General features: G+C 42.5%; 1 long non-coding RNA gene across 1 annotated transcript; it reads right to left on the bottom strand.

Moving 5' to 3' along the window:
* Window positions 1-353: 353 nt before the first annotated feature.
* LOC137865594 (uncharacterized) lies at window positions 354-20,482 on the bottom strand. The gene is made up of 6 exons (XR_011102010.1): window positions 17,799-20,482; window positions 16,799-16,912; window positions 16,481-16,612; window positions 14,407-14,589; window positions 2,908-3,409; window positions 354-2,679 (listed from the first exon to the last, which is right to left on the bottom strand). It is a non-coding gene; the product is annotated as an uncharacterized lncRNA (long non-coding RNA).
* Between the last annotated feature and the right edge of the window lie 3,278 nt (window positions 20,483-23,760).

Below are 23,760 nucleotides of genomic sequence, written 5' to 3'. Positions count from 1 at the left end.
GGGCTCTTCTATTTGTGAGCTTAAAGCCATTTTCATTTCAGAATGGACTTAGGAAAAGGCCAGCTAGGCTGCTGCTGAAGTACAAGTTGAGTACAATAGGAAAAATGTAGCAGAAATGATGTTAAGTGCAAAATATTGAATCTTGTCTGAATATCACTGGAGCAGCTCAACACAGACCCAAAGAAAACACTGATAAAGAAAGAAAAAGATAGAAAAGGAAAAAAAAAAAGCAAGGGAAAAGGAAAAGGAAAAGGAAAAGGAAAAGGAAAAGGAAAAGGAAAAGGAAAAGGAAAAGGAAAAGGAAAAGGAAAAAAAAGGAAGGAAGGAAGGAAGGAAGGAAGGAAGGAAGGAAGGAAGGAAGGAAGGAAGGAAGGAAGGAAGGAAGGAAGGAAGGAAGGAAGGAAGGAAGGAAGGAAGGAAGAGAGGATAAAAACAATCCCAGTTTTCTGTCCAATTAGAATTAGGAACTGAAATGTGGTCAGCATAGACACATGCACTTTTGCTGGACTTTGGTCCAGAAAATATTAAAAAATAAAAAATAGAACAAGTAGAGCTGGGCAATAAACAAGTCGAGAGTGCTGTTATCCTGGTGGATTCTAGGTAGCCATGGTGAGTCTGCAGCTGCATGGTTTTTGGCTGGAGGTAAGTCTGAAGGTCTGCCAAACTGTGCTGAATGAGACTTGTGCAGCTCCTGGGGCTTGCTGAACGAGGGGAAGCATTGGCGGAGGTCTGCCGGCTGGCCATGGTGCATGGGTGGGGGCTTCACTGAGGACCTGCTGCTCCATCCATCAGCAGCACGGGACACCTCACCAGTGTGCCAACATCTTCTTGGAGAGCCCCAGAGTTACGGCTGTTTGTGTAGGCTGGAGGACACCGTGCAATTGCTCCTCGGTTGCACTTAGCTATTTTATGGTGAGGCAATGAGGTAGTGCTGGGATTTTGAGGAATACCAGGTGTGCCTCCGAGAAACTGATTTCCATTCAGGGAAAGAAAGCCTCCTGCGCCCAGGCCTCCTGCAGGCTGGCTGGGTGGGCGCCTGCCGGCCACCTTACACACAGGAGAGCGAGGGTGCTCACCCAACCGATCGAATGGAGCCAGATGCCACCATCAGGTCAAGTGAATGTGGCCTGTGTTCATCACCACTGCAAGTGATGGAAGCTCCCTGGTCTGAACAAGCAAAATGCCTTTTAGAATTCATTCCAACCCCAAAGAGAGAACCCACGACGAAAACATCATCTCACTGACAAAGTACGCTTCCCTGGAAGCCACCTCTGCAGGTGAGAGGGAGGTTTACAGATGCTGAATTTTGGCTCTTGGAGGTGTGGGGTCTGAGGGTCACAGAGGTGTGAGCACGCTGTTCTTGCTTCTGCTGGAGCTATTCTGTAGCCAAGCCTAAATGCAGAAACCACTTTTTGTATTTTCTTCCCGCTTCAGATGAATAACCTTTATTTTTAAAGCAAGAAGTGCCAGATGTATTTTCAGACATACCTGCTCGGTTGCCACCATGCCTCATCCTCTTGCCACCTCAGCTCTGCTAATCAGTGGGCAGTAAGCACCCTGTTTACTTTGTCTGCCCTCTGGTGTTTTAAGCCTGTGTATAATTGCTGAGAAACCCTCTCTACCTAAGAGTCAGAGGAGACTCTTTCTTTGTGTTTCTTTTCACTCAGAAGGGGCTGAAGCAGCAATCTTGAATTAAAGGCTGACTCTGATTGGAAAATAAACAACTATAAAGTACAATAAATCCCATTGAAGAGTCCAGTCAAAACATCCCAATGAACGGCTAATGCTCTACTAACCAAATCCAGATGTCACTGCCTTGTCTGGCACTAATTGGTTGACTGGAGAGTAAGTAACTGTGTAACCTGAAGGAAATCTCTACTTCTTGCACTTGGGATGAGTTGCTAAGGCAGAAAATGGTTTGGCTTTGCTGTGTTTCTTAATTTCCTAACCACAGAGGAGTCACAGGCACCTGCACTCATCAGGAACTCTGCTGACATCCTCCCACTGGCAGGACACGGTTTTTAAACACCTCAAAAAAAGTTTCTCCAGAACATGAAGCTGCCTCTGACATCTGATGTTCCTTCATTCCCAAACATTGCAGGGTTTATTTGTTTAACTAAAGGACATGCCCAACCAGACTGCAATGAGGGTCTTAGGTAAAGGTAGTTGCAAATTCCAGCTGGATGCTTTTGAAATACCAAAGAAAACACCAAGGAGAGCAAATGCTTTCAGATATAAATTAAAAAATAAAATAAAATCAGAAGACTGGAGATGAGTTTGGAAATAGAAAGTTGATTTTTAAAATAAGATTTGTCTTGTGCACCTCAATTCCTATGGCTTCGGAATTCCATGTCTGCCTGCACAGCCCTGCATTGGCAGATGACACACAAAGTGCCTAACCAGGATTTTCCAATTACTTTTTTTTTTAGGCATATTTGACACAGTCATGTTTTAGAAAAAAATTTATACAATAGCACAAAGCACTGTGTGCCTGGAGGGACCTTCTCTGTTTTACCAGGCTAATTCCCAGAGCCGTGATTCAGCACACCTTTACTTACATTGTTTTCCTTCAAGTAAAGATGTCTCACTGGCTTCAGTAACTTCCATGACATTGAGAATTGCTATTTGTAACTCATTCAGTCACATGCTGAGATCATAAAAAGAGCTTCTGTGACATTCCTAAAAGTTAATAAGATTCTGTTAAAAAAACAACAACAACAACAACAAAACCTGTTCATATTTCTTATCATTTTAATTACTGTCAACAATATCGTTAATTTTATCAAATAACTTACTAAAATAAACTTGGTTCTCTTGGTATCATTGCCATGTTGTTTGCACTTTATAAGAGCATTTTAGAAGTACATAAGTTTGTACACCAAAATCTAACATTGAGCTTCTGCTTACCTACATGTAAATAATTTTTTAGTGCTTGCTGAAAATAGGAGCCTATGACCCAAGCCTCAAGCAGCAAAGCCATTTTCTCAGCGGAGCACTGTACAGTGTAGCATCTGTCCAGACACATCCAGTCGTATCTTTCACTCATGAACTGCAAGTGCATAACATGGGATTTGAAATACAGTAGACAGTTGTGCAAAGCATGAACAATGAAAATTACATCCAGCCTTTAATCCAGGGGATTCTGGGCTGAGCTCAGCCTCCGTGGATATACATATCCATTCTGCATTTAGTTCCACATATTCCAAAACTGGATGTTCCCCCAGAAGAGTCTCATGGGAGCAGAAGGGGGATTAAGCAGCTTTCTCTCGATGTTTTGTTATTAGTATTATACATGTAATATGCACTCACACATGCAACTGTGCTGCACAGTTTTCGACAAAGAAACTCATTTCTTCCAAGATACCAGAAAGTTTCACATTTCAGGTACTGTCTTTGTTTTGTTCTTGGTCTTGGGAGAGAAAGGATAGAAAAGAAGTGGAAAGTTATTCATACACCGCACATTTGCAATCAGAAAAATTTTGATGTCTTCCTCCTTCAAGTCTGAACAGAGGAGCATGTCCTGCCAATAGGACTGTAAAGGCAAAACGAGCTCCTTCAGCAAACTTCTCATTCCAAGCTTTTAAAACTGCCAGAAGTTGATTTGGCTTTAGCAGTGGTGATACCATGGAGGATTTCTCTCCTGTAGATGTTGGCTAGATATCAACAAAAATAAACCCACCATCTTGCTGGTACAATCTGGCTCCTGTCAGCACCTTTACAAGAAGGCCCAGAATGAAGCGTGGGTCCTCCAAGGACCATCACTTCTACCTGTTTTTTTCTTCTCAGCTCCCTGAAGGTCTCACTCTGGTATCTCTCACCAGCAGTAATTAGATGCATGGCTTGAACACCACCAGGAATGTTTTAGAACATGTGATGCATGAAAGTACCAAATTTAAACAGACAAACATTGAACCGCTTGCAATAATGGAAGAGAATTAAATTTTCTGTTCAATTTTATTTCAAAAGTTCCTAAAAAGAAACTGTAGGATGTCAGGAAGAAAGCACCTATAAGAGTTAAATTTCTGATTCCATCAGGATGAAATAATTTGATAGTATATTCTGAAACAGGTTTTTAATAGCAGTGCAGAGCATCAATTCTTACTGGTACTTAACATTAAATATCTCTTTTTATGTCTAACCATTTTGGAGCACTGAAACACATCTTTAAAAAAGAGCCTTTGAATTTGGCAGCACAGTTGACTGCTAAAAGAAACTGTTAACATTCAGCTGAGTGGCATGTGGAAGAAACCCAGCAAAGTAAACTCAAGGGTTAATGAAAGTAAATGAGATAATCCTCATTGATCTCCCATAATCCCCACGGTCTGAGTGCAACTGTCAATCAAGGGGAGAGACTTTTTTTCAAAGCTATCCCTCTGTGAATAGGTCATTCCAAGCTGAACATACTTGATATACAGACATATATTCAAACATACACACACACACTGAACATATAACAAAAATCTTAGCAGGGAAAATTCCAAAATGAAGGGGAAAATAAAGCATAGCTAAAAAATATGGTGTGTAAATTTTAAAAAATATAAAGTTTCTTTTAGCAGTTGAAATATATTCAAGCCATCTGCTCATGCTACCTCACTGCTTCCCACGTAAGCTGGTAGCAAGTAACGAATCTGTTGGACCCTTCCCCCCAAAAAGCTGAGAAATTGTTCCCATAAAATTAAAACTTACTGTTTAACAGGTCAACCTAAACAAAATACAGTCTGGAACATAAAAGAAATTGTTTCAATCCTTCTCAGAGAACTACTGACATGAGAAATGCACTAAATTAAGTGATGGCATGTCGGAGGTTACAGGGCTGCTGCAGCATTCCTGTAGGCATCTGGACACCAGGGCAGAGGGAGAAAGGGATGTTCGGTGCCTCTGCAGAGCCTGAGATCAGCATCTATCTCTTCCAAGAACTGCACTGGTCTCGAAGGCAGTCTGAGGCATCAGTCTTTTTCTTTTAACTCATTTCACTTTGGTCCTTGGCTGCATGAGCAGTGCTGTGTGCTACTAGCACAGGCACAGCCAGGGAGGGATCTGCTGGAGCCAGGGCAGGAGCTGGCTCAGGGAGGTGACAAGATGTGGAGGCATCTGGGTTCAGCTTTACAGAAGGGCTTCAGCTCTGCAGCCAAGGCTTTGCCACAAAGGCTCAGTTCTAAACGTACACCTGATTTTGTGAGAAATGTATTCAAGATGTTTGGTGGGCAGACATGCTGTTCTGTACAATAATTATAATTACCTTCTTCCTCTGTGAAATTTCCATATAGTACTCTGCTTCTGAAGTTCTTGATATAATAGCAATCACCTACAGAGAAAGTCTACAGGGTTCAAGAGAAAGACAACCTTTCAACAGAGAGTTCAAACCTGCCTGTAATAATGTTATTACGTTCTGCAGAGGAAAAGGAAATTGTCTGTCAAAGGTTTAGGATAGAAATGCTTCACACCACACAAAGGTAACTCTTAAAAACCCAGTGCAAGAGCCATTTTCCACCTGTAAATATTCAGAGCAAACTTTGCTGCCTAAGCCACCTCTTCTAACCTGAGGCTGAGCTGGAAATAAATGCCCCACTATCAGGTTTAAAGAAAAACCAGCTTGGTAGCCATTTGGCCTGCAGCCAGGATTACAGTGTTAACTTCACGTCTGTCAACCTGTCACTTAAACATTTACCAAACTACTGACCACTTCTATTAAAAGACCATTAAACCAGGATTAAGCTTTTCCAGGGTTAAGCTGATGTAAAAATGCAAGGAATGTCACACCAAGGGTGGCTCATTTTATTTGTACTGTAAACAGGCAGAAGATGGAGGATAAAATGGTATGTGTTTATTAAATACGGGAATAGATCCCTTTTTCACATTTTTCCTTCTTTCAGCTTCCTAAACTTAGATCTCATTACCCAGTGCCCCAATAGCTGCAGAGCATCACAAAGCTAACACAGAAGCCTCCAACTGCCTTAAACCCAGCCCTGGCTGCTTTACAACAGATCAGTGCCACTCTGCCTGGACGAGGGGTGCAGTACGGAGCACAGCTGTAGTGCAGGGGAATAGCCGTGGCTATAAGCACAGCCTTTGGTTAGTGTGTTTATCATAACCAGGGACCAACCATTAAAAAAGGATGTTCTCATCAGAAGGGAGGGCCTATTCTCAGCTGGCTGTGAGTTCTTTTCGAAGCAATGTTTGCAGTTGCGGAGGTGAGGTGTGTGCCCAGGCAGGGTGCTGCTGCTCCTTTCATATTGCTTTATATCAAGTCCTATGGGAAAAGGCACAGAACTCTACAAATCATCATCTCCTCAGCTAGAAGAGGCTTACATCTGAAAATGCTCAAATGGAGATAAAATTGACCCATAAACGAAGAGTATTGTCTCAGTTTTACCTTTATAAGTTCCCGGTGACTCTGCAATGTATCACGTAGGCACAGGACCTGGAGGCCAGCCCTGCGGGCAGCCTGTACGCACGCTGAGGACAGACCATCCGTCTGCCTTCGACCTCTGGGCTCACTTGATGCTGTTCAATGCTGTTGTAGGCTGGGTTTCTCCACCCAGGTCAACACACACAGGCATGTAGGATCAGAAAGCAGCTTTTGGACTGTGCAGATCTAATGGATCTGTAGGCGATGCTTTCTTGAGGAACACATAGACTCCTAAGAGCTAGCCACAGATAATATCTGAGCTAAACAACCAGTTCTACAGATAGCTACGAACTGAAAACCTTAACAAGAAGAATTAAGAAGCTGATACAAATCCTAGTTATCCTTGCTAACATTTAATGAGATACCTCCCATTTCACCTAGACCTTCCCCCTCCTCCCTTCTCCCTCCCCCCCCCCCCCCCCAGTTAGCTATATGAAATATAATTTTGCTTTCAGGAAGTATCTATGACACTTCCATCTGAAGCAGGGCTTCCAGTATTTACAGGTATCAAAGAACTGGTCTTAATTTCATCTGATACTTTAAAAAGCCTTTTATTCTGAAATAAATTATTGAAATGTGGTATTGGTAAAATGGGTTGCTCCAGTAATGGATTTACTGTGATGGTGCAATCAATTTCAGAGATTGGATTTCAGGATAGAAACTATTCATCACTCTCCATGTCAACGCAAGGTTTACCTTCACACTGCGGTCATCCACCGTAACTTACAGATACCAAGGGCAGAAAAGGATCTATGGCAGGAAAACTCTTTCTAGGGCTTTTTTTTTTTTTTTTCCCCTGTTGTGGCTGAGGTCAGAGCCTCAGGAGCTTGTAGTTACAGCAGCTCTACAGCATCACAGGGCCATCCAGGGCATGAGAGGTCTCATCCCTGTGCAATAACAGGAATGCTTAAATATTCTGGTTACCTGCTCTCCAATCTTTCAAATGCAGGCATGTGTTTCTCCCCCTTTTCTGCTATATTTCAGCATCACAGAGCCTTTCAGTAGATAAAGCCATCAGGACTGCAATAGGAATAATGGGGAGAGACCTTGAAGCAGTACAACTTCCCATCCTGCGGCATAAAGCACCCAGGACAAGACTGATGCTCATGTGGGAAGGAGAGGAAGGAGTGCTGTTATCTGTCCCTCCTTGCCCTGCACTGCCCGCTCCCTTTCAGTAAGTGCATGCCTGAGGCTTTTCACCAGCTGGAGACCTCAACAACTGCAGGTACACCTGTCCTGCCTGACCTACAGCCACCCAAGACCTCTGCAGCAAAGGGGGGATGCTGAGAACAGGAGCACTTCTGTCCTGGAGACTGGCAACAGAGACAGGCTTTTGCTCCATTTACTTTCGCTCCACAGAGGCCTGTGTGTCCTTCTTTTTCCTTGTTCCCTGCCTGGTAGAGCCCCTCCAGTCCTGCCAGGGCCACAGTCTGTGGATCCTCCATGAATCACCAAAAAACATCTCATCTGCAGTGTCCACAACTACCAGTGGCAGCAACAAACTGCACATCTAAGCCTTGTGACATGAAAAACATGTAAACTATTTTTCCATCTTCATCTCTAATGAACCCTGTTCTTAGTTCCTAGAAAGCAAAGTCAGCTCCATAAATCAAGAAGGCTGTCGTTTTGGTGTTTTACATTAACACCTTCATTCATGTTTTGCTGTGACCTCCTGGACTGGGGTGAACTATTCTGCTGTGCTGGGAAATGGCAGCTCCAGAGCCAAATTTAGCACCTAGAAAATTTCCCTTGGCTCTTAGGTGCCATAATTTTAAACCTGACTCCCTGCTTAAAGACAAAGTCATGTCTACATTTGATTTCAGGTGTTACATACAATAATTTAAGTAGCTAAGTGGGGATCTGGCAAGTCTCTGACTTATGAAGGGGGTTGGAAAATAACGTTTGGAGCCAAAAGTGCAGTTTTCTTGGCTATGGTCTGTGCTCTGTCTAGCAGCTCTGCATTTATTCTTTCACTGACTTACTCAAGTGCTACAAATGGTGAAGTCTTGCTCAGCTTCAGAATCACCATCAATAACTACAACTGGACTGGAATACTTAGTGAGGGGTGAAAAATGGGGCTTGTGATAGCTATTTATTGTGCCCCTTAGGACAGTTAACTGAAAGGTCTCTGGAGTTTTAGAGCTCTCTTCTCACTCCACTCCACTGATTCCACTCCTTCTTCTGCTCTGTTTTTTTCATATGAAATATGGCCTATCCTGGCAATCTATTTTACAAAAATCAAAACTGAAGAAACTCACAAAAGGCACTTTGCAATGTTTCAACCAGAATGAGCCACAGCAAGAAAATTAATGATGATGCCACTGTATTGCCTGCAAAGGAAGGGCTCCTGGAAGGGCAGGGTGCCCCAGAGGCAGCTAACTCTAACTTTGGCCCCAGCAAGTGATTGCTTAAGGTTCCTCTTAATGCTGCATTTTGAATGTTTTTGTATTTTTCCATTTATGAATATCCAGCCCTCAGTTCTCTGGCACCTGGACTCATTTGTTCGTTTGACTTCTGCCAGCAAGTCCTGCTCCAAACTGCTCCAGTGCCTCTAAACCTTTAGAGGTGGTCTTGGGATGGAAGATGCTGGAAAAGGTCAGGAGGAAGAGGCAACACTGGAGGGAGAACGAAACTCTAGCATAAATGAGATTTTTGTTCAGAAATCCCAAACATTTTTTTTTTTTCTTTTTCAAAACAGCAGTAATTCCAGTGGTGAATGAAGAAAGAATTTCTTTTTTAAAGATCCAGCACTTTCACTGCTCAGATAAGATGTAAGGACTCCAAGTTCTCTAAATCAAAAAAAGCTCTTCCCAAATCTAACCATCAAGCCATAAAACTGTTCATGACACTGTTCTGAGTTTCTTAACTTAGAAACATGGATGGGCAGAAAATAAATTAAACCCCTAAAACTCTTGCAACCTTCTCAATCAACTATAAAAAGAAGGGGAGAGAAAAAAAAAAAGAAGCCATAGATACATCCACATTCACCAATAACCCGTAGAAATCATAATTAATGTCAGCAGGAGTACAAGATGCTATGAATTTATCAGTGCTATGATATATACACATCTAAGCAGAATCAAGCACTGCTCAAGGAAGATTAAGATCCATGAATCTAAGCTTACTATCTGCCTCTGGTGCAGTGCCACAAATGCATTCCTTGGGGTCTCACAGGCCACATACCTGGTTCACCAACAAAGAGATGAGATCTCAGACCTCTGATCTTAACACAACGAGACAGCAGTGCCTCCTGCTGTACGCCAGGCAGCATTTATTCCTGCACTTCCAGCTTCCTTTGTCTGATTTCAATTAGAAGTAAAGCTATGGTTAGCAAGCTGAGAATTTAGGTGATTAATGGAAGATGTGTAACTGGCCTTAACATCTTTGGAGCAACAGCCTGTGTCACAGAAATACACTCTGCACAGACCAGCATGGGACAACAGGGGAGTTGTGCAGTCTGTGAGGGAGCCAGAAATCCCCAAGAGATGTTCTGTTCATAAACCAGCTCTTAATGCATTTCTGAGCGTGTCACAGCACATCAGGGATGGTCTGCAGCACCCGCAGGGTTTCAGCCTCCTCAGACTTGCTCCCCTTTTCTTGCTTTAACTTATTTCAGTATTAATCTGCAGGAAGTCCTGCTGCAACACTGCGACCTTCTGCTGAACAGACTTTCACTTGTGCTGACCCATGACAAACTATCACAGTTGGGGAATGCTGACTGTATCATAGCCCACATGAATGCCAAGACTGGCTTAATCCAAAAACATCAGAAAAAGGAACTTGGGGTCAATCTTACTCAAGGAATGTGCCAAGCTTCCTGGAGGTCACAGAGAGAAAGAGAAAAAAAAAAAAAAAAAAAAAGCCCTATGTTTCACCTCTGAAATGGAGAGACTGAGAGGTTTTAAATCCCTTCAAGTCATCAGCCTGCAAAGCAGGTAGACTAGCAAAATAAAAGAGGGGCTTGTCTCTGCCCTGGGCTGTAACTGGGAGCCTTTCACTGAGCAGGCTCTTCCTCCCCCTCAGGGTGGGTTCCTGCATATCAGATAGAAAATCTCTTTGAAAAACAGCAAGTCAAATCTTTCAAAACAATCATTATGATAACAACGAAGAATAATAATGTTAAAGACTACTCTGCCACCACAACTTCCACCCAAAAAGTTTCTCAAGGCTTTGCAGAGTCTATTTATCAAACCTCTGTGTAGGGCAGCTGGCTCTGGGGAAGAATGTCAACAACAGCCCCCGCAGCATGCTGCAGTCACTTCTCCCTGCCATCAGAAGCACCTCGCTGTCAGATCTCTCCAGCAGAAGCACGAGGCCCTGGGCTGCTTGTGGGGCAGGATCACCACCCTCCCCACATTTGTTCAGGTGGTGGCACTGCTGAGATGGGTGTCTGTCTGTCCTGCCCTCACACTTGAATCAATCTTCTTTGCCTTATTTCCAGGCCTTGGGGTGATGTAATATGTGCAAGGCAGCTTGAGGCCTTTGGCTCAAAAGGTGCCATGGGTGCAAAGGACCATCCCAGGCAAGTTTTAAGCAACCAGTGAGTTTCACAGCATGTCTGGGAGACTTCTGTGTTTTATATTTGAAGAAGTTGAGACAGGAGATGGTGACATAGCTTCTAAAGATCATTGAATGAAACTGTGGGAGTGACAGGAAAAAAACGTAGTTATCTAAAGCTTTTCAAATGACCATCAGATAAACTCTCTTCTAGTTATTTGCCATTAAGGATCAAAGAATATCCCAGTATTCAGCTAAAAGAAGGCAGAAAAGGGCACTTGCACTTGAAACCAGTTTCATTGAGGAACAGGGTTCCCAAAAACCTTCATGCAAGTTCAGTGAGAGGGCAAGAGGGCTTGGTGGACCTGGAAGCTGCGACACCTGCCTTGCCAGGACCACGTGTCACCACTGTGCTCCTGCCAGCCTGGCTCTGGTGGCTCATGCCAACTCCAGCTTGGCTGCAGTAATCCCCTGTCACCAGGATGGCCAGGAAAAATGTAGTCTGCAAGCTGTCATGCCAACATCACTGCAGTGATGAGCCCTGAGAAGGAGCGCCAGGATGAATGTTAGCTCTTCTGTAACTAGAGTTTGCAGAAGTAGTAGGTAAAGGCTTACCTGGGCTGTGGTGCAAAGCCTTTGAGGATGGGCTGAGCTGAGGAGGTCTAAAAAAAAAAAAAAAGAGACTGGTTTGGAAGCAAGAAGGTAGCTATGGACGTTTGTAGACTGACTCCAGATTTATTCTGGGGTAAATGAGAGAAAAAAAAATTGGTCTTGTGCATGTACAGCCAAATGTGAATGTTTGCAAAGCCTGAGTAATGGGAGTAGTACGTCTCCTCACCTCTATCCCTCCTCTTTAACCATTTCAGACCTCTTTTTTTCCTCATCCCAGATGAAAAGCCTGATCCATCAGCTGGACAGACAATCCACAGGATTTCAGATCTCCCTGAAAGTCTCCTCAGAAACACCTTTCCTTAGAAATTTTACTGCTCACTCTGCAGACCAGACCATCATCTACTAAGCGTTTATGCAGGCTAAGCCAAACATATAAATCTCTGGCAATTTAAAATTCACAGCATAAAACTCAGGGATTTTGAGAGCTGTTTGTAGCACTGTTACTGAATTCTTAGAAGTGAGCAAATGCTGCACTTGAGCAGTCATGCAAAATATTAATTTCCATTGTCGAGACAGTTTTCTTAAGCTTCATTGACTGTCTTGTTTCCAAAATTGTTGCTGAGAGTAAGTAAAAGTAATCAGAAAAGTAATTCTTCTGACATTGATAAGAATGGGAGCGTCTGTTCTCCTTTCTGAAATGAAATGGTTGATGCTTGTTGTCATCCAGGGGAAGGAGGATGTGACCCATCGCATCTAGCCACATTCTGATCCTAGGTAGTTTGTACACAGTAGCAAGAAATGCTCAAAGGGAAAGATCCCTCAAAGAACATTTGAAGAAAAGGAATTTTAAATTCATTCAGGTAGAGATTGAGAAGAAAATATAACACCAAAGACTGAGCTCTTCAGAGATGAAGGAGACTGTGTTCCTGTGCAAAGCACCTAGCACCAAGTTCAGCCAGTTCACCAGTGAACAATACTCAAAAGTAATGGAATTAATGAGCATCCATCAGGCTGCTGCAAGACTGTTCAATAATATGATTTGGAAGACATTAATTTTTGTCATTTTAGTGATTTGCTTTATCTGTCCCATCATATCTTTGCTTAATTGTTTTTTACTTGCTTATCTATTGAAATTAAGCATCCCAGCTTCATTTCCCAGGCCTCCAGTTAAAGGGACTTACCAGGTTTATGAGTAGGTTCCTAAATTTTGAACAGGAGTTAAAACAGGTTCAGGTACGATTACAAAACTTCATTTATTTTTTTTCAATCTGACAGCCCCTTTGGCTGCCACAGGTCTCCTCCCCACCTTAGCAGAGCAGCAGCTTCCATGCTAACCTGAACAGGCTCTGCCAGTAAGCCAACAGCTCTTACTTTCAATCATCTCATTTTTTTTTTAGATGAAATAGCTTGGTTTTGACTTTCTCTGCAGAAAATACTTTTTCTAAGTCTTTTGTCTTTTTCTTTCATGTTTATTCTCAACTTTGTGGCAGGATCTAATGAGACTCTGAACCGAATCTGACACAGTCAGTCTCAGACAGAATGATCTCTTCTCATAGTGCACATAAGTGCTTTTTGGACCAGTTTCCTTTCTCTCAGGCAATTACAGGTGATTTTAAAGAGATAGATGTTGTCAGATTTCTCCTTTGTCTGACAGGCTTTTTTTTTTTTCTTTTTTCTTTTTTTTTTTTCCCCTTGGCTTTCTCTTTTCTGAGTAATAATAAAAAGTTGGCATTTCTGGGTGACTTCCCAAATTTCTGACCACACCACAGGATTGCATTCCAGCACAAAATCCCAGCTATTTCCTGTTTTCTGTCACAACTAGCAAACAAATGCCCCAAAAAGATCAGAATTTCTAGGGAAGAGCTGTGGATAGTCTGCTGGCAAATGACTGCAGTTAAGTAGGAGCTTATATTTATGAATTCCCTTCTCATGATAAAAGACAAAGGTATTTTTCCCATTTACTCTTCACTTAAGAACCACATCTAGCTGAGCATTTTATTTCAATCTGATTGCCAGAAATACCCTTGGAAGGATAAAATTACCCATTACAGTCCTTATGAACAGCCTGGTAATTAGAAGCAATTAAGATGCCCATTAGCCTTTCACAGCTCTCACCAAGCTGCTTGCTCCAGCCTCATGACCATCCTAGAGGCCCTGCACTGTGGACGCCCTCCAGTTTATCAGTGTCTTGAAATGGGGAGCCCAGAACCAGTATTTCACTCCAGGAAGCGTGGAGCAGAGGAAAATAACCATTTTCTCCAACCTCCTGGCTGCCCTTTTATTAATGCAGCCCCATGTGCCTTTGTCACCTCTACATTCATCTTTCTTTCCTTCACCTTGCTTTCTTGGTGAATAAATGAGCAGATTCTTTCAACTGAAAAGATTTTTTATGTCCTCTTTATCTTTACATTATGCAAATAAAGAAATAAATACGTATAATTAGGTATTGTTGGTTTTGCAGTAACCCCACAGCTTTTGCAAAACTTTAGTCTTAATTTAGCATACTTTTCAGACACATTTTGGTTCTAGGAAAGCTTGAAGGAATTGAAATGGGGCCCAAAATTGAGGGCTCGAGCAAATGTTAGACAGCTGCATGCATCCTTCCAAAGTAAAATAGATACTGAATGTAGCTGCTTGGAAATTAGGATTTTCTGCTTCTGCTATGCTTGTCATATTGGAAGTTCTTGTTTTATTTATCAGTTTGGATGCACCTGACCTTGTCTGTTCCATCTTGAAAACCTCCTTGTGCAGAGAGAGCAGCTGGACAACTGTCCCACTCACAGTCCCAAGCAAAGCAAACAAATAACCCAACAGGTTTGGAGATACACTTGTTTCAGACCTTGTTTAAGCAAAAAGAGGGGGCAAAGAACTCAATGAGGTTCACTAACCTTCACCAGCACAGGCAGAGATGAACCACAGATGCAGAAGAAAGTTCCCTTGGGTTGCTCAGCTCACAGTTGCTGCCGTCCTGAGGCTCTCTCTGACCTGACCGCTGTCTCCTTCCAATCGCCCTTTCTGATGTCCTTGCCTAGCCAAGATGGAGCAATAAACTCATCTGGGTAAAAAGCACCCTGCAGGAAAACAGAATAAAATGACACTCTTACTACAAATTTTGTCCTAATGTTGAAAATATCAAATGAAAACTGGATGCACTCTTGTCCCCTGGAGCAGGGTGGTGGCTCCCAGGAGCTGCTGAGGGACCCAGCAGTCACCCTGTCTTTGTCCCATCAGAGCCCCAGGGAGCGAAGCCAGTCCTCAGCCACAACCCCAGCCCTGCAGGCTCCAGGGGCCACGGCCATTAACCTCATTTCTGCCACCACTGGGGACAGCATCGCCGGGGTCAACTCCCAGCTGCCCTGCAGCGTCAGCAGTCTTACACCAGGGAAATGCCTACAAAATGCCTTTAAACCAGCACAACAAAAGTCCACGGCCACTTTGGTAGATGAAAATGGAAACGTTGAGGAAACAGAGATCAGACCTCTCATGCTCAGAATCACAGTAAATAACTTCCCCACCTCCAGGATCATTTCTCACCTCCTCTGTCTTTAAATCATCTGTGTCATGGTGGAAAAAACAGAAGGACTCAGTCCCTTAAAGCTCTTTCCTCTTTTTGCCTATCATTTAATTAAATTATCCTATAATGAAATCTTTCCCTAATGAGTCAGTGTTTAATAATTTATTAGACGCTGAAGCCCTGCTTAGAGTCTCATCAATTATGTATCACAGCACCAGGCACTTTCAAACTCTCTTTTTTCATTTCTCATTCACTTCATTAAAAGCCCCAGCCTTGCTACTTCTAGGTTTCAGATCACTTGCCTAGACTTAGAGGTCAGCTCACTGTTTTGCCCAGAACTCACCAACAGATGTCTGCGTGCATGTGCTACGTGTTCTAAAATTGTGTGGCATCTGCATATGTGTCTGTGCGCATGTAGAAGGGCACAAGTACCTGTCTGTAAGCAAGAATGAGCATAAATCACACTGTTTTATTCAGATTGGCACAGGGGTGTATACATATCTTTGTTGATTTGTAAAATGTATGTGTAGATGAGTTTCTGTTAGCACTCATGCATCTGCATCTATAAGGCTATATTTGCTTTACATCCATGCACGTATATCTCAGTACTGGCATTCCTGCCCACAGCAGTGTGCCAGCACACTCTTCTCAGTGCAGTAAATGAGCCTGTCTTTTCTCACTGCCTTTTTCGTTTGTTTTGCTTGAAACAGTAGCACATACAGGAATTCCTGTAGGAATCAGTCAGGAAATACGTACATGAGCTGTAAAGATAATGAATCTATGTAAGTGATCAAGAAAGGACTAAGAAGTGCACATTGCTTCAGTCCTGACCAGCACCCACAGAGTCATTTGGGGAAACGGAGCTGATTTTTCACCGTGTTTCCCATCCTGGCCACTATAACCCCTCTGCCTCCTGTAGAGCGCTAAGCCTTTATTTAAAACACATTGTCTTATTTACATGGAGGTAGTTTTGGAGTCAGCAGCTCTGTTGATTACATATCCTGGGAGCATTTTGCTGTAAAGACTTGTGTAAAGTGCACTGCTATTAAAAAACTAGTCTAGGGAACATTCCCCCCAAAGAACTGGTGATCTTGGAAGAGTTATTCTAAAACTTTGCTCATTCACTCCAGCTTGTTTTGTCAAGTCTGGGTCAAATCTGCTCAGTTAGCACAGAAATACAATTAGTTTAATCCCCAGTTTGGGAGCAGAGGGTCAAGCTCAGTTGTTGCTAACTCACATGGTCTCCACAGAAAAAAAAGTGGTGTTGGTGCTCAGGGGAGCTGCAGGGCTGGAGCAGCTGAAGCCTGTGGCTCCAGGTGCCTGCATGGGGAGCACACATCAGTGGGGTGATGCTAGCAGCAGCAGAGCAGATCTGATGTTGATCGGATGCTGTGCTGTAAAGGGTTTTTTGTTTTCTTTTCCCGAGCACAACCATGCATATTCCATACCTGAATTGGGGCATGCTGAAGCACCACCAATTTGCCACATCTTAAGGTCTCCTGTAGCTTAGGGCAAGGATTCTCCAACAGGAGCTGGTCTGGTTTTTCAGTTTCAAAATTATGCTCTTTACATTAGCCAGTCTGGGGGAGGAAAAAAAATGTGGTGCTGGCTTCCTTTCAAAAGAGTCAAATTGTGAGTTTGTGCCACTTCCCAGCAAGTCCAAGAAAGAAATTGAGTCCCACAGGACATGCGCTGGGTCACTGCTTGTTCCTGGTGACCCGATTCAGACTGACCAGGAGGAACACAGGCAGAAGGAATCCCCTTACCTCCTCTGAAGAGCTAGCGAAGTCACAGCACAGGCTGGTGCTGTCCCACTCAGCCACTGCTTCCCTTGGATCCGGGCTGGTCCACTCTGCTGCTCCCGCTGGCTGCTACCGATGCTTCCAAGGATGGGGAAATGACACTAACTCCCATGCTCATGCATTTGCATTTTGAATACTTAACTAGACAGCTGTGCAAGGGAAAGATTTTTTTGATCAATTTATACCCCAAAGCACAAAATCTGATTTTCCTTGTAATTATCTTATCAAGCAAATCTAAAGGAGTTATTAGCTGTAACAATCCCACCAGGTCTTTCAAAAAACTGCTATGATTTTAGAGGGTCTTTTCTTACTTCAGATTGTTTCCTTCAAAGTGAAAACTTCCCCAAAACCATAGAAAGAGACTCCATAACAGACACAATAAGATACATTTTGCCAATCAAATGATGATAAAAAAAAAAAAAAAAAAAAAAAAGCATGCAGCCATCCAAAACAACCCTGTACTGGTGTTACTGGAACTCTTGCATTGCTCAGCAGTAAATATTCTGTGTCAATAGGCCATTAACTTTTAATCCCAGTGCTGGCCATTTGAGAACCTTACATCAACACTCCTGTTATTTTACACATTGCTTCTCATCTCATTAAGTGACTTGCACATATGGACAAGAGCACAGTTTCACAAATGAGCTTGCGTCAATAATGCACAGGACACCACCTCTGATAAGGAAGAGGGAGAATTGCAAGAAAATGAATATGTCTGGGGCTATCATGAGTATTTATTTACATTGAGAAGAAAGAGAAACCACTCTTGAAGAGCTTAATGCATTACCTAAGCTGAACTTCCAACATATGCTCACTCTCAGCTGCATTCTAACTTCATTTTTTTCATCCTCACAGCAAATTTGGTGTTAGTGAAAGATGCCAGGCTGACAAGCAGAGTTCACTGCTCACAGCACAGGCTGCTGCCCAAGCAAGCTTCTCTCCAGGCTCAGTTCTCTGCTGCTACCTGATGCAGACAGATGATTTCCAGGGTGAGAACCGAGCTTGCTGATCCAGCTCTATAGTGCTGTTGAAGAGCATCTCCTCCAGGAATGCCTTCTCTAGAATAACAGACAACAAGGGGAGAGCTTAATAGTTTTGATTCTCATCCTTTTCTTCAACAGTATCTTGCAGATAAAATGTACGAAGCAACATTTTATTTTAATTGTGAAATATGGTGCATCAAAAAAACCTGTTTTTGAAATGAACTCAGAAGGCTGAACATTGTTTCTCTCAATAAATTCTTTCCAAGCACTGAATTTATGATATTGAATCAAGCCCTGACCTGTTGATTTTAAACTGGTTCTCCTGTAAGTCACCCTACAAATATTTAGATTCCCCAACCGGCCCTTCTCTTCCTTCCAACTGTTGTGCAAATCCACAAAGCTACTGCAAGCAATTACTCAACTGGACAAACTAAGAAATACAATATCCTGTATCCAGCTACTAGAGATGTCCCTACAGTATTCCTCAGGCTGTTGTGGAAGGTGACTGGCAAAGTTTTGAAAAGTCCTATTAGAGACGTGAGATTGAAGGGGAAAAGTGCTCACTTCTTGGTTTAGCTCTAGCACAGAAATAGAAGTGAGCGGGTAAGCAAAGAACAGAGATTCGCTGAGGGTGTGAGGAGCATGTGGCAGTCCAGCAGCCAGACAGTTGTGCACACATACAGATATAATTGAATAATACTGAAGCGGCAATTGCTACTCTGTAATTGCATGGCTCTAATTCCTGGCATTTAGTTGGCTGGAATTCAGTAGGAGTTGGTGTGTCTTCTATGGAGAGAAATGATGACAGTGTAACAGCTGTGCTCTCCAGCAAACTGCGCAATGATATTAGGGTTTTAGGGCTCTTTGGTTTGATTCCCAATAGCAACTACCCTATTATCTGTGGTCGAGACAGGTTAGCACCTGCTAAAAACAATTTCTCATAAATTAGTTCATGTCAGCTCTTGAATAGCTGCTACTTAAGCCTAAGGCCTGTCCGTGCCCGGCCGCAGCCGCCCCTCCCCGTGCAGATGGCCGTGGCCCCGCAGCTGTGCACCGCAGCGGGGCAGCCCGCAGAACAATCAGGGCAGTGTGCGAGGCCTGCCAGGTTGTGCGGGGTGTCAGCACGGGGACCCACACCTGTGCTGTGCAGATGGCGAATGCGCTCCTTCCCTTTGGGGGATTGCAGAGGGCCTGGCGCGGAGGAGGAGTGCACGGTGCTGCTGTTTGTGTCTAACCCTGGGTATCCCTTTACAAGTGGGGCCAGCTCGCTGGAGGAGAGGCAGAGCCCATGCCTTGCACTGGGTCCCTGAGCTGCCTAAGGGGATCTATTTGTTTGCACTGGGAAAGCTGTCCTCTGTCAGGAGGCAGCAGGTCTTACCCAGCCAAGTCAGGTCCTTGCTGAACACTGGCCATTTAACACTGGCCTTTACTAAGCATCTGAGGCCAGACCCAGCTTTATGTTACAGCCATCGTGAAGATAAGGATGGCCCTTGAGCTGAGAGCAAAATCTGAATCACAGCTATAAAAATTCAGGTCTCTCTCCAGTTTTTGTCACCATTCAGCTGCATGTGCTTCATGCTCTCTTCATGGACCCACATGTGTCTGTGCCCACTCCACAGGCAGCTCGAGACAGCATCGTACAAAGAGACCCGTGAGCGACAGCTTTGCGGGCTGAGCTGCCGGCACTGACCTTGACGTGATCGAGATGTTTCCAGGATGGCACATACAGATGGAACATTTCCTTGACACAGACAGACCTTATATTACACAGAGTCCAGCAGGTCACTGTAAGTGCTTTGAATCAATAAGGCATCTCATGAGAGCCTGTGCAGCCCCTGAACAGAAACGAAATCTGATCTCACAGCTCAATGTGTTACAACAATTTTTCAACTGCGTAGAAAACAAGGGGCTGCAGGGCAAGCAGTTGTCTCTCTTGAGGAAATAGCCAGAAAAGGACGAGGTTTATGCAAGGCACATTCAGGATCAGCAAACTAGGATTTGAACAGACCATTTGGAAAAGACCAAAAAGTAATAGTTGTGAATAGGGGGCAGTAATAAACGTGGTGCCCATCAGTTCACTAACACCAGTCACAGCATCAGTACCAGCAGGACATGTTTGCCTGTTGGGTAGATTTCACTAGCCTGATGTTACAAAGCAGCATTGCCTGCAGATGCCATCACTATCACATTGCAGACCAGGGAGCATTGTTTCCATTTGTGCAACTGAGCTCCAGCCTTTCCCTTCACCTGGATGAAGTCACATCCCAAGGTCTCTGTCACCAGTGGCAGTTACAGGAAACATGAACAGCCTGCCATCATGCTTATTTTTCCTCACTTTGTCACTCCAGACATCCTTTTTACATTTCAGTTGGCTTTTGTTGTTGTTGTTTTCTCCAGAAGATAACTTTCTCTTCATTTTTCCTTTGCATCTGCTCTTCCCACATTTTTCTTTTTTTCTTTTCTGCTGTCCTACCATCTGCTGTGCTTGTGAAACCATATTTATCCAAAGTTAGTTCATCTTTATTTGCAAACAGCTTCTATTTTTATCTTAACAGCTATTTATTTAGCTGTTGGACAACATACTAAACACTGCTCAAAGCTTTAGGTTTCCACCCAGAGGGAGGCTGAGCAGATTCTTTTTACCCTTCCCTAGGGGTAGGGAGAATGTGACACTTCTAGGGAAAAAAAAGAAAAAAAAAAAAAAAAACAAAAAAAAGAAAACATGATTATGAATTAAACAGTTTAAAGACATACTTAGCTAAGAAGCAAACTGGACTGATTCCCCTTGACCCGCAAAAGCAGTGATGATTCTGGAGAAAAATATTAAACGAGATATTTTACCTGGGAAAAGTGACCATTCATTAGAGCAGACTCCAGATCCTACAAAGGTGGTATGGGTACACACAGCTGAAGAGCCCCCAGCAGTCATCACTTCTCCAAAACACACCACCTGAAATTTCTAAACATTTGAACTCTAGCAATAGGAAATACTAGGAAGCATACAGCCCTGATGCTCAGGAGTTAAACAAACAGAGGGTTAGGTGTACCATTCTTGCAGGACAGCACTTGCCATCCAGCAGACCCAGCTTCTGAATAACAAAAAGCACCTGGAAAGTGTGAAAACGGTATGAGAGTCAATGCAGGAAAGTCAGAGTCAGAGAGAGCACAAAGTCCTCATTTTGTAGCACCAGACAGTGAAAAAAAGGACATAACAGAACCAACTTCATCTGTCATAGACAAGCTGATTACAATCAATAGACATGGTCTATTATTAGACCATTATTATTTAATGGTCTCTCAGAGTTCCAGCTGGGCAATTAGCAATAGCATTAAGCAAGCAAAGACGTACTGAAAGCCCATTTCTTCAGTGGAAGTGACAGAAAAGAGAAATAAGAAACCAAATTAATATTTTTTGATACAAATTCCTCTCTCATTATTACTGCATGAAACCTACTGCCATTGGTAAAAAATAGAATAAGTACCAGAGTTTTTATTTTCTTTCTGCAATTTTCTGATTTTTTTTTTTTAATGAAAAAAATCTATCTCAGCTTCAAACTGTAATAAAATGTATTGAAGTCAGGAGGTAAATATGAGTGAGAAGGAAAGAGTGGTCTTTGGGGTATTCCTTTTACAACCAAATAAATCAAAAATAATGATTTTGAAAGTCCCAAGTTCATTAAAATCAAAGAGCACAATTCATGGTTTTCCTTTCTCACCCCTAAAATGCAGCAGGTATCATCCCAGTCTTTCCAATGATAGAAAATAGCATTAAAAATAATTGAAAAAATGAAAGTTTTCTATATATCTTTTATTTTGTTCACGGTGTAATTACTGAACTAGAATGCACTCAAAAAATATGACACTGCTGCATTATGAATGACAAAATTAGACAACTAAATGACTGCCTCCTCTGTGACCTCAGAACACTTTTCTTGAGAATTGGAACAGACCCAGTATTTTGCACAAATTTAGTTGATTATCCTAAATTTTCCCCCACAACTCAGGTGACCTGCTGTTTTGCAAGTTTTGACCTGTGATTTCATATGAAATAAAGACTAAAGTTGAAGATTATATTTCCTATAATAAATTGTGCTCTTTCTAGAATGTACCAATCCAGATCATCCAAAAATAACAGGGGAACTAATTGATGAGTGTGCAAATTTCCCGTGTGAGATGTGCTTAATTATTATTGCACAAGCAAAATAGGAATCTGTGCACACAGCTCAAAAATTGGGGACACTCTTACATTAAAAACAATTATATGTTTTGTGTGCCTTCAGCTGACTTACATGGACAAGACAAACTATCACACTGAAGTCAATCTATAACTTAGAAATCAATTTTGAAAGATCAAGCGTCCAGAGTCTATCAGAGAATACAGTATTAGGCTCCATAATTGGCAAGTTATTAGCTGCTTTCTATATGTAAGTAGGGCCATTAAGATCAAATTTGAAGCAGATTCTTTTAACTTAATCCATGGAATTTTGCAGACAAAACAGACAAATTACACAAGTATATGCCAACTTGCCAGTGGAAAGCCATATCCTCTGTATACATGAGTTATGTTGTACTATTTATTATGTTGATCTCTTATATAAAGAGCTGGTGAAGTATGTATTCCTTATGCATTTGCTCCATGGCATATCTATGAATTGAAGACAATAATCTCAAAGTGATAGAGAAAGAAAGCACTACAGCTCTGAGCATGATAAACCTCTATTATGGTAACTTACTGCATCACTTACCAGTGTAACAGAGACTTCTTTGAGTTCAGTGCTGCCCCTTGAAGGATCAAATTACTTTAAACCTGCAGAGCTACTACTTTTCTTATCTTTGATCTACTGTATAAAACAACTTAAAGTCTGTCCTGAGTGGGCCTATTTTCAACAAACTTTTTAACTATTGAATTGGTGGTGAGCACTGAACAACAGGAGAAGCAACTCATTTGTAAATACTTAGTAAATCACTTTATCTGAAGTAGTTGTCAGTGAGTTAGAGCCTGTGTTTCTCTGCAAAATCTTATCTAAGAAAGAGGTCTGTATAATGGCTTTATTAAATATTGTAGAAAACTGAGAGTCCTCCTAACTGACATCCGTAACAACTGAGCCACAACCAGATGCCAGGAGTCATGCCACTGTAGCAATTATATTTGGCAGTATAAGTTGCTGAAATGCTTCTAGTCATTGAATTTCTTCTTTAAAACCCCTTCCTTTCCTCTGCCATAATGAGTTTTGCAAACATATATAAAAGATGGCACTGAAACAGCTTCTAACATATTGACTGGGTTAACTGGGTCTGCCTAGAAGGGTTTTAGGTATGAAAGTGATACTGAAAGCAATCCTGAATGCTGCCTGCTTGCTTGTAATTGATTTACATAAATGTTTATATGACTCTGATTTGATAAACATTACATGCGATGTTAAGGGATTCGTAGGAAAGATTTTTACAGCTTTCCATTTGGTCTCCATTTATCAACAAAGACACAGATCAGACAGAAAAAGCCCAGGAGAGACAGCAAAGGACCAGAAGATCCAGTGTCAGAAGTACTGAACATCAGATTAAGTTTATAATGTCTGATGGGGTGTTTTTAAAGGTTTCTGGGCTTCCCAGTACAACAGAGACATGGGTATACTGGGGTTAAGTCCAGCAAAGGGCAACAGGGACCAGAGCATCTGATTTACTAAGAGGTGCAGAGGGCTGGGAGTGCTTATCCTATAGAAGAAAAGCCTCCTGGGGCACCTTTTAATGCATAAAATACCTGATGGGAAGCAGCCAAGAAGATGGGTCAGTGGAATTCAGTGACAGGACAAGAGGCAATCTCTTCCAACCTCAAAGACTCTGTGATTCGGCTCTGCAGATGGGGTCCCTGCCACAGCAAACAGCCCTGTTACTTTGATTTACACCATCTGAAAGGCTGGGTCTATAGTGAGATACTGAAGGAAG

The sequence above is a fragment of the Anas acuta genome, chromosome 16, assembly GCF_963932015.1.
Source record: "Anas acuta chromosome 16, bAnaAcu1.1, whole genome shotgun sequence".
In the NCBI taxonomy this organism is placed as follows: Eukaryota; Metazoa; Chordata; class Aves; order Anseriformes; family Anatidae; genus Anas; species Anas acuta.
The sequence above is the reverse complement of the archived record's forward strand: the minus strand, read 5'-3'. Positions and strand labels throughout refer to the sequence as shown.